The following is an 11,567-nucleotide window of genomic DNA, read 5'->3' as shown; positions in this document are numbered from 1 at the left end:
GAGTGACAAGTTGCTGTTGCTAGGTGATAAGGAAGGGAGGAGGGTTCTGCTGAAATTGAGCAGATACCAGGGGCTGTCTTGAAAAGTTACATATAGTGCCTTAGTTTTAAATCAAAAGATCATTATAGCCCTGGCCTGGTGGCTCGGGGCACATACCTAAGTTCCTGGTTCCATCCCTGGTCTGGGCACATATGGGAGGCAACCAATCCATGTTTCTCTCTCTCTCTCTCTCTCTCTCTCTCTCTCTCTCTCTCTCTCTCTCCCTCTCTCTCTCTCTCTTCCTCTCTAAAATCAATAAAAGTATATCCACAGGTGAGGATTAAATTTTTAAAAAATGATTATTATATCAGAGGATTTGTTTCTGGGATCTATTATGCTTCATTGGTTCATTTGTCTGTTGTGCCAAATCATACTACCTCAATTATAGTTTCAAGTTGGGATACTTGCTAGTGTAATTCCTCTGTTTTTGTTTCTTCAAGTTGGACTTAACCTGGATATTCTAGGTTGTTTGTATTAAATACACATTTTAGTATCAGCTTATTTTCACAAAGCATCCTCTGGATGTTTGGGGTTTCATTGACTAGATCAATTTGTGTTGAGAATTACTTTCTGCAGGACTCTAAATTGGTTTTTTTTAAATGTCTTCCTGGCTTATTAGTTTCAGATTAAGAAACTCTCCAATGTGCAATTCACTTTTCCTAATATTTATTCTGTCTGGAAAGAATAGATCCCTTTGAAATTGTGAGTTAAACTTTTAAATCAATTTGGGAATATTTACAATCATTATCTCTTTGAGTATTGCTTCTCTGACTCAACTCCTTCTGGAAGCCCAGCTATTCCCATATTAGATCATTTTACTATAATGATTCTTATTTTTTCAATGTTTCAGCTTATATGGTTTTTATTGATCTGATAATCTGATATTCTACTGACTTTTTACTACTCAGTCTTCAGTTGCTAAATTTATTTATTGAGTGCTTAATTTCAGCTTTTGAATTTATAATTCTACAATAGCCATTTGATTCCTTTAAAGAACTTTATTTTCTGGTTCAATTTTGTTTGTTCTTTAGAACAATGGATTTGCTGAATACTTTGATCTACTCAATGGAATATTTTTGCTTTTTTTGTTTTTTTGTTTTGTTTTGTGGTTATTTTTCTGTATAGCTTTCTAAACTACATGGCTTCGCTTAAAGGGGAAAAAAAAACACCAGTGTGTCAGGCTCAGATTTGTTGTTTTTGTTTTTGTTTTTTTTTTTTGTTTTTTTACTTTTAACTCCTAAGTAGTTAGCATCTTGACTTTTAAGTCTCCAGATTTTTCTCTTCAATCCCATGAAACCACCACCCCCGCAGGAACATTGGTGGTAACACTATTTGCAAAGTGTTCAAAATATTCTATTATATTCATAAACAAAAGTGACACCAAGACGTTTTTAATTGTTTCTTTTTATTTCTTTTGAAATTCAAATTACTCATTTTCTCAGTAGTAGCAAAGAGCTGCCTCCACAGGGTCCCTCGGCTGGAGGAGGGCAGGGGTCAGTGCTAGCCACCCATTCTGGGGTGCAGAATTGGAGGCCCCAGGCAGAGGGCCCTCAGCCACGCATGAGAAAGTGAACTGCAGTGTGCCTGCTTGTGTGGGTCACCTGTGGTCAGCACCTTCCAGGAGTCCCTCCTAATGTGTCAGGTGCGGGTTTTCTCTGCCATGTGACATGGGGTCGATCCTGGAGAGCCATTGTAGCCGTGCCCCTTCCCCACACAGTTTGTGAGCTGCTGTGGACGTCCTGTGTCAAAGCTTCTGCTACCCGTGTGTGGTGCTCCCAGGCCCCTGTAGTGTGACATCCTTGTGAGGCCTGGGGTTCTATGGGCGCTGTGCAGGGCAGTGAGTTTGGGGTTCTGGGGAGGTTGTAAGCTAGAGGGATGCTGTAGAAATTTAATTTCAGGGAGGCTGAAGACACCAATGTGCAGGAAAGGGCCTGGCCCTAAAAGGTGGACCCCTGCCCCTCCTCCATGGGCTGAAGGTAGGGGAGAGGCCATGACCAGAGCTTAGTCTTTTCTGGATGGAGGGGTGAGTGGCCCACAGCCTTATAGGTGCTCACTGGCGACCTGGGCCAGGATCTCCCTGATGGGGATAATGAGCTTCTGGTGCTGGCCAGGGTCACGCTCCGTGGCACCCTGCAGCCTGGTCACGTGGAAACCCAGCCTGGAGCAGGGTCAGGGAGGCCATGGGGGCGGTGGGCGCCTGGTACGGCCAGCATCAGCCCCTCCTCCAGCACCAGCCCCTGCTCTGTCCAGGGGAGCGCTGCTCCTGCTCCGCCTGCGCCTTCTGCTCCTCCGAGGCCTCCATCTTCCAGAGGTGCAGCGGCCCTGCCTCCCAGGCTTTGCTTTGGTCCAGCAACTCTTCAGTGAAAATGGAGAAGTCAAAGGTGAAGCCACTGAAGTCTCCAACATGTATCCACGCTGGAGGGTATTCAGGAACATAAGTGCGGAGCCCGAGTCCTCTCCCTTGGTCTTCTTTTCCTGGTTCTCCTCCATGCACATCTTTTATTTTTATTTTTTAATTTGTCTTTATTGTTGAAAGTATTACAGATGTCTCCTTTCTTTGTTTGTGTGTGGATGTGTGTTTCCCGTTGACCTCTTCACCTGTACTCGCCCCTTCCAGGCCTTCACCACCCTATTGTCTGTGTCCATGGGTTGTGCATATATGCATACAAGTTCCCTGGTTAATCACTTCCCACCCACCACCCACCCTGCCTTCCCTCTGAAATCCATCAGTCAGTTCTGTGCTTCTCTGTCTCTAGATCTATTCTGTTCATCAGTGTATTTTGTGCATTAAATTCCACATGTAAGTGCGATCACCTTTGCTGTTGCTAATGGTTAAGAGTTTTTTCTTTCTTTTGTACTGCTGCCTAGTATTCCATGGTGTAAATGTACCACAGCTTTTTATCCACTCATCTGCTGATAGGTACTTGGGCTGTTTCCAGATCCTCCACACACATCTCGAAGGCTTCTGACCGCTGGTCTGTCTGCAGCTCCTGCAAGTACTGCCGCTTCTGCAGGGCCTCGTCCGGGTACCGGGGCTTCTCTGCGGGCTGCAGTTTGCCTAGCACCTGATGATCTCAGGAAAGGGCAGGTCGGGGTGGCGCCCGCAGAACTTCTGGCGAGGCTCATTCAGGAAGCGCACATGGCGGCGACCTGTGCTTTGGGACCCTTTGGCAGGATCTGTGCTTCTCGGCCTTGGGCCAGCTGTGCTTCTTCACAGGCTCCTCCTCCCGAGACCTCCCGCTGGCACACAGCCCCTGGGGCCTCCCCGTGATCTTGATTGACAGCCACCAGGAAGCCCCAATGCTGCCCAAGAGCTTGCTACCTGCCGGGCGGTGGCATCAGGTGCCTTGGGGCCATGCCAGGTGCCTGGGGCCTGTTCTTAGCCTTCCGGGCTGCACCTCCAAAGACACTTTTCTGGACTTCTGGCAGCTGCAGCCTTCTAACCCTTGATTATTTCTTTTCTTTTTTTCTTTTAAGTGAGAGAAAACTAAGCCCTCATTATATTCCAAATATGCTCTATAATCATTCTTTAATTTTCTGTGTAAAAATAAATTGAAAGTAGTTGGGGGAGAAGGAGTAAATTATGTGAAGAATTATTTGTTCTTGATTTTCTTCTAACCCCCGAGTGTGGAGGAGAATTGTTTTAGAGCTAAAATGCACGAGTCAGTACTCACTCATTCAATAAATATTAATTGAACATTTCCAAAGACCAGGAAAATAGTCTTGGGCCTTGGAATTTATGGAGTTTACCTCTAGTGCAAAATAACATTACAGCACAATCACGTCATGTGTTAAGTATACCATGTTATACAAATATATGGTATAGGTAGAATAAATATCTAAAAATATATATCTGGGGTAGTGAGGACTGATTTCATGTACCTTTATATGAATATGTATTTGATTTACATTTTAATCATGTATTTGTCCTTCAAATGATGGCTCGGGTTGCTATTATCATGCCCCATATGTATGACTGTGATAAAATGCACTGTGACCAGCTGCCCCTTCTGTTCTGACACTTTGGTAAGTCATCTGACAAATTATTATTTTAGGCTCTGCCAGGAGTGCCTGTGTCTGTCTCCAGAAACGCTGCCTCTTACCCTTGGGGGCACAGTGTTTTCCTTCAGTCATGCGGCTGCGGATTGCTCTCATCCAGCCAGCGTGCTGCCCTCTCCCTGGCATTGACATTTATGCCACATTGCTTCATATTATGCTCTGTGCATCCCTGAAGAATTAATTCTGCCTGCCTTTTATATAATTCTCCTTGTTTAGGTCATCGTACTTTCTCAAATTTAGCATTCAGGTGAAATTCTTTAGAGAGTGAAAAGCCCAGTTTCTCCCTCCGCTGTGACTTACTGGGGACTATTTTTCTGGCCTCAGATGTTGTTTGTGTGAGTAGAAAGTGAAATTCTCAGAATATGTGAAGAGAAGGATTGAGTCACAAACTCAGGTACAAATAAAATAAACCTTTCTAACTAAATAATTATATATGCTTTCTATAATCTAAGTAAAACATTTGCAACTCTGGTTCCCAAGTCATAACCTTGACTTTGAAGAAATGTCAAAGCAACTGTATCTTGGATTTATGTACACTTCCCCAATGAACATTCACAAAACATTTCCCCATCCAAGGGTTATCTCATTTGTCCCATCCAATTGATCAAATTATCATTATGATATTTTAAAGCATAGCCCACAAAAACAGCAATCATATTCATTGATGCAGTATTCTGCCATTGGGAAGTCACAAAAGTAGTCTTTCAATACCTGATGTCTACCAGCCAAGTTTAATGGATAGTGTTTTAGCTCTCTCTTACCCATTATGGTCTTCAAATCCTGGTCCCCTCCTAGATGTTGATCAGTGAAATTACCTAATTATTCCATTTTTTCTTATTGCCCTTAACCTTGTTTTTTGTTTTATTTTCCCCCGCCTCTGTTTCCTTTGCCATATTCAGTTCTCTTCAATAAGAAAGGGACATATGGTTGTTTTATATTTAACTTTTCCAGGAACCTATATACACTTTTCCATAGCTGGAACCCAAAGATACAAGGGTTCCAGTTTGTCCAGATTCCAAATCTGAGTATATGTCCAAAATAATGGAAATCAGGATCTTGAAGTGATATTTGCACTCACAAGTTTATTGCCATATTTCAAACAATGGTCAACATATGGAAACAACCCCGGTTGTTTTTTTTTTAATTTTGTTTTATTGCCTAAAGTATTACAAAGAGTATAACATGCCTTATTTTTCCCCCCCTTAATCTTTACCCGGCCTCTCCTACCCCCCAGTGTCTTGTGACCATTGGTTATGCTTATATGCATGCATACAAGTCCTTTGGTTGATCTCTTACCACCCCCCCCGAACCCTTACCAGCCTTCCCCCTGTAGTTTTTGACAGTCTGTTCAATGTTGCTCTGCCTCTGTATTTATTTTTGTTCATCAGTTTATAATGGTCTTTATTATCCATAAATGAGTGAGATCATGTGGTATTTTTCTTTCATTCACTGGCTTATTTCACTTAGCATAATGCTCTCCAGTTTCATCCATGCTGTTGCAAATGGTCTTCTTCCTCTTCTTAAAGAATACCTTTCAGCATTTCATATAATACTGGTTTGGTGATGATGAACTCCTTTAGCTTTTTCTTATCTGTGAAGCTCTTTATCTGACCTTCAATTCTGAATGATAGCTTTGCTGGGTAAAGTAATCTTGGTTGTAGGTTCTTGCTATTCATCACTTTGAATATTTCTTGCCATTCCCTTCTGGCCTGCATAGTTTCTGTTGAAAAATCAGCTGACAATCAAAATCAGGTAACTAACTGTTTTTCTCTTGCTGCTTAAGATTCTCTCTTTGTCTTTTGCTCTTGGCATTTTAATTATGATGTGTCTTGGTGTAGTCCTCTTTGGATTCCTTTTGTTTGGGGTTCTCTGTGCTTCCTGGCCTTGTAAGTCTATTTCTTTGACCAGATAGGGGAAGTTTTCTGTCATTATTTCTTCAAATAGTTTTTCAATATCTTGCTCTCTCTCTTCTTCTGGCACACCCATAATTCGGAAGTTGGTACGCTTGAAGTTGTCCCAGAGGCTCCTTACACGATCTTCATATTTTTGGATTCTTTTTTCTTTTTACTTTTCCGGTTCGGTGTTTTTGCTTCTCTGTATTTAAAATCTTTGACTTGATTCTTGAGATCCTCTAGTCTGCTGTTGGATCTCTGTACGATATTCTTTATTTCAATCAGTGTATGCTTAATTTCTAGTTGGTCCTTTTTCATATCCTAGAGCCGTGGTTGGCAAACCATGGCTCTCAAGCCATATGTGGCTCTTTGTTCCCGTGAGTGTGGCTCTTTCACAAAATACCACATGCAGGCGTGCACGTACAGTGGGATTGAAACTTCGTGGCCCATGCACAGAAGTCGGTATTTTGTGGAAGAGCCACACTCAAGGGGCCAAAGAGCTGCATGTGGATCACGAGCCGTGGTTTGCCAAGCCACAGTTTGCTGATCATTGTCCTAGAGGGTCTCAATAGATTTATCAAAGGTCTCACTAAATTTATTGGCGGTCTCTAGAAAATTCTTGAAAAACCTTTTAACCATGGTTTTGAACTCTATATCCAGTAGTTTGCTTTCCTCCATTTCTGTCATTTGTGACCTGTTTCTTTGTCTCTGCATTTTGGCTGCTTCCCTGTGTTGATAGGGTGGCTTTCTGTGCTAAGTGTCCTATAGGGTCCAGTGTCTCAGCCTCCCCAATTACCTGAGGTAGAAACTCTTGGTGCACCCCTGTGTGGGTTTTGTGCACAGTCTTGTTGTAGTTAAGCCTTGATTGTTGTAGGTATCACGGGAGGAATTGACCTCCAGGCCAATTGGCTGTGAGAATCAGCTGTGTCTACAGTGGGAGAACTTCTGTGCTGGAGACTCCCTTATGGGGCAAGACTTGCTTCAGTGGGGCTTTGGTGCTCACTGAGTCTGCCTCCTGAGTGTGTCCCTTATGGATCTGAGGAGTTGTAATCTGGATTGGCCCACTCTGACCACTGGGTATACTGGCTCTTGGATCTCTAAGGAGATGCTAATTTAGCCTCTGCCTGAGGCTACCCAGCAGTAGCTACAGAGAGATCTGCAGATTCTCTTCTTTGTTTGGGGTTTGGAGGTGCCCAGATGAGGTCCAGCTGTGAAGCAATGCAAGCTGTTGTGGGACCTGGGGCTTTCTTTTGGATGTTCTGGGTCTCTCTGACCCAGCTGCAGTTTGTTAGGTAATTTTAGATTGCAAAGGGCCAGGCCATTCATATGCAAAAGCCTCTGTGCATAGCTTGGGTGGGGCAGGGTCTCAGGGAATCAACAGGGCAGAGTAAACAGCTATGGCTGATCTTGAGCCCTGCCCTAAGAGGTCCTGGGTCTCAGTGTCCCGCGGTAATCACTGCAAGCACCTCTGAAAGAAAGGCGCCCTCGAGTTCCGCCTAATGCCAGATAGTCCAGTTTCTCCCTGTATGAGTCTGGGTCCCCAGAGACTCACCCGAAACTGGAGTTCAGAGCAGTCGGGAAGTTGTGTCTCCCTCCCAATTGAAAATGACAACCATTTCCTCAGTTGCCAGCTCTTTCCACGTGCGTCTCCTTACCTCTGCACTTTACTTCCGCACCTCCTCTGAGTCTCAGTGTGTTTTTCTCTTTCCTTCTAGTTGTAGAATTTCCACTAAGCCAGCCTTCCTGTGATTCTGGATGATGTCCGTTTTGTCTTTTAGTTGTATTTTTGAAGTGGTTGTGCAAGGCAGCAATTTCAGGTGTTTACCTATGCTGCCATCTTGATTTCTCCTCCTTTAAAATATATATATATATATATATATATATATATATATATATATATATATATATATATACAGATTGATTTCAGAGAGGAAGGGAGAGAGAGATAGAATCATCAGTGATGAGAGAGAATCAATGATCGGCTGCCTCCTGCATGTTCCCTACTGGGAGTCAAGCCCAGAACCTAAGCATGTGCCCTGCTGAAAATTGAACTGTGACCTCTTGATTCATAAGTCAATGCTCAACCACTGAGCCACACTGACAGAGCAACCACCCAAGTTTTCAATAAAAAAATGAATGGATGAAGAAATGTCACACAAAAATGTGAGATTATATATATATATATATATATATATATATATATATATATATATATATCCTTAAAAACGAATGAAAATCAGCCATTTGTAATAACATGGATGAATCTTGAGGACATTATGCTAAGCAAAATAAATCAGTAGGACAAATAATTTATGAATCTACTAATCTGAGGTATTTGATATAGTAAAACTCATACAGTAGAAAATACTATGGTGGTTTCCTGGGGGAAGGGAAGGGAAAATGGAAAGTCATTTCTCAATTGTTATAAAGTTAGATATGTTAGATGAATTAACTCCAGGAAATCTGCTATAAACATGATGTCTATAGTTAACAATATAGTATTGTACGTTTTAAAATTTGTTAAGTGTTCTCACTACAACAATATTTAAAAACCAAAGGGGCAGAAGGAAATCTGAGGATGTGTCAAATATATTTAATATCTTCATTGTAGTGCTATCATTAACGTTTTATATGTCCAACTCATCAAATTGTGTACATTAATTGTGCTCAGTGCATTTAATGTCAACCATACCTTAATAAAAGAAAAAAGATAAGGAAAAGACACATTAAACTCATTTTGAGTAAGAAGAAATGTAATGAATTCTCTATTCTACCATATTTGATACATTATTACAACATCAAAATTTTATAGATACAGTAGTTCCTAGTTTTTGTAGAAAAATCACTACATGGCCTAAATAAAGTGGCCTCTTTCCAATTCTAAGGAGGAGGTCTTTAGAGTTAAAGCTTATTGACTGCTGAAACTTCCTAGTGTACTAAGGAATTAAGATAGCAACTTGGGATATTGCTAGAGTTGGTGAAAAGGTAGGACAGAAACATCATATGATGATTTCCATCTCATTCTTTTTCTTTAATTGTATCCATCTCCTTTAATTTAAGCATTTATTGAAAGTTTTATGTAATATAAACTCATAATTTAAAATACATGCTTCCAAAATGTGTTCCTTAGAATACAATTCCCATGTGATGCTCCTCACAAATGTATCTGGGTCATTGGCCAGATAGCTCACCTGGTCAGAGCATCATCCTGATAAGCCGAGGCTACTGGTTTGATCCCTGGTCAGGACAGATACAAGACTCAACCAATGAAAGCATAAGTAAATGGAACAAGTTGATGTTCCTCTCTCTCTCTCTCTTCTTTCTTATTTCTCTATCTAAAAAAAAAAAAAAAAAAAAAAAAAAAAAAAAAAAAAAAAGATAAGTATATAAATAAATGTATTTGTCAGTGAAAACATTTTAGGAATTCTGCATAAAATAATCTTATTTTATACTAGAGGCGCAATGCATGAAATTCATACATGGGTAGGGTCCCTAGGCCTGGCCGAAGATCAGGGCTGATTGAGGCCTTCTGGCTGCCTGCCAGGGCCTTCCTTGCCTGGCTGCTGGCAGCTGGCCAGGGCCTTCCTTCATTCCAAGCTGCCCCCTGGTGATCGGCACATGTCATAGTGAGCAATCAAACTCCCAGTCTCCAGATCAAACTCCCAAGGGGACATTTTGCTTATTAGCCTTTTATATATATAGATTCTAACAAAGAATTTTGTTAACTTTTTTGTTAACTTTTTGTATTTCATCAAAACGTATTTGACCTAAAAAAACCCCAAAGAAACAAAAAAAAGACAAATACAAAAAAAACCAACTTATTTGACCACACAGATTTTATTTGTGTTGTTACATAACCCTTAACATCCATGTTGTCCATCTTGTTTTGTTTTCATCTAATAAAACAAAAACATATCAAGGAACTAGGGTTTACTTAAACACCATAAAGTAAGTATTGTACAAAAATATAGGTATGATTAAGATTAAAGTGGTGTTCATTGACTCTTGTCCCTCCAGTTTATCTTTTATACTATTTTCAGAGCTGGTTTTCTCCAGTCTTCTGGGAAAAAAAACAAATCAAAATAATCAAAGTAATGCTACCAGAATGAGTCTATATGCTTATGTTTAAGATATTTTAATTTAATATCCATGCACTCTATAATAATAATGAGTGTTATGGTCTATATTCAATACACCTTGTCATGTATAAATTCTTCTAAATTTTTAGCCATACCAAATTATTTTCCTAAAGCAGTTCCTAAGTGGTATGTTAACCCCTTATGGTGTATCATTTCAATCTCTATATGTCATTTAATTTTCTTTTCCACAGTCAAAAACCATACTAATCTGTCATACTTGCACAATAGTAAAGTTATATTTTAGTTAAATATAACTTCTACAAGAAGAAGAGCTCATAAGTTATATCTCAATTATAGAATACTAGAGGCCTGGTCCATGAAATTCATTCATGGTTGGGCGGTGCACTCAGCCCGACCTACACCCTCTCCAATCTGGGAGCCCTCAGGGTATGTCCTACTGATGGCTTAGGCCCACTCCCTGCTGCAGTCTGGCCTCCCTCTGCAGGAGGCAACCAGGCTGATCAGGGGAAGGCACTGCCCCCTTCACCCCACTGCTGCTACCACTGCCAGCCACTGCAGCCACCAAGGTGTTTTCATCAACACATACTCCAGTTCCTTCACCATAAGAAAATGACAACTTTCTTTAGGCATTTTCAAGATATTTCTTTCATAGGATATGACATTTCTTTCTTTCTTTTTTTAATCCTCACCTGAGGATATTTTTTCCATTGATTTTTAGAAAGTATGGAAGAGAGAAAGAAAGACAGAGAGAAACATCAATGTGAGAGGGACACTTCGATTGATTGCCTCCTGCATGAGCCCTGACCTGGGCCCCAGCCAGGGAGGAGCCTGCAACCTAGGTACATGCCCTTGACCAAAATTGAGCCCAGACCCTGTGGTCAGCAGGCTGAGGCTCTATCTACTGTGCCAAACCAGAGAGGGCAGGATATGACATTTCTTAGCCCCTCCAGCAGCAGACTTTCATTTTTTCCTCCAGGAGTGAGGTGGAAAAACCCTAGATCACTTTCTTGGATTCTTATTATGCAAGTTACCAAGAACACTACAAGTGGCATACTGGGAGCTTAGCCAATGAGCGGTCAGAAAAGGTGTTTCCTCTGCAGCTCACATGCGGAGGCGGGACTGCCGATGCGCCCTGGCAGGCAGGCCCTGCTCTCTGCTCTCTGCAGGCCCTACCTGCTCGCCACCACCACAACTGGCAGGCAGGTTCTGCTCTCTGTGGGCCTGCGCCATCCGTGGCTTGCCTCACCACGCAGCAGTCCCCTCCCACCCGCCCACCTGCACGTGCAGCCTCTTCTTGAGCGGTCATGACTGGTATGGCATCCTGTCTAATTTGCATATTACATATCTATATTTAAATTCAACTTACTATATAGTAAATAGCATTGGTGCATCTCTCAAGTTTAGTGCATTGTTTTGATCATATGATGTATGCAGTGATTGATAAATGATGAGTCCATTTTATAATTATTTTCCCCTC

The 11,567-nt window shown here is 41.5% G+C and overlaps 1 pseudogene; it reads right to left on the bottom strand.

Moving 5' to 3' along the window:
- Positions 1-1,677: 1,677 nt before the first annotated feature.
- On the bottom strand, positions 1,678-11,320 carry LOC132211263 (SWI/SNF-related matrix-associated actin-dependent regulator of chromatin subfamily E member 1-related-like; annotated as a pseudogene).
- Between the last annotated feature and the right edge of the window lie 247 nt (positions 11,321-11,567).

This window comes from Myotis daubentonii, chromosome 10, assembly GCF_963259705.1.
Source record: "Myotis daubentonii chromosome 10, mMyoDau2.1, whole genome shotgun sequence".
Taxonomy (NCBI): Eukaryota; Metazoa; Chordata; class Mammalia; order Chiroptera; family Vespertilionidae; genus Myotis; species Myotis daubentonii.
Note: the sequence above shows the minus strand (reverse complement) of the source record. Positions and strands in the feature narration are given on the sequence as shown.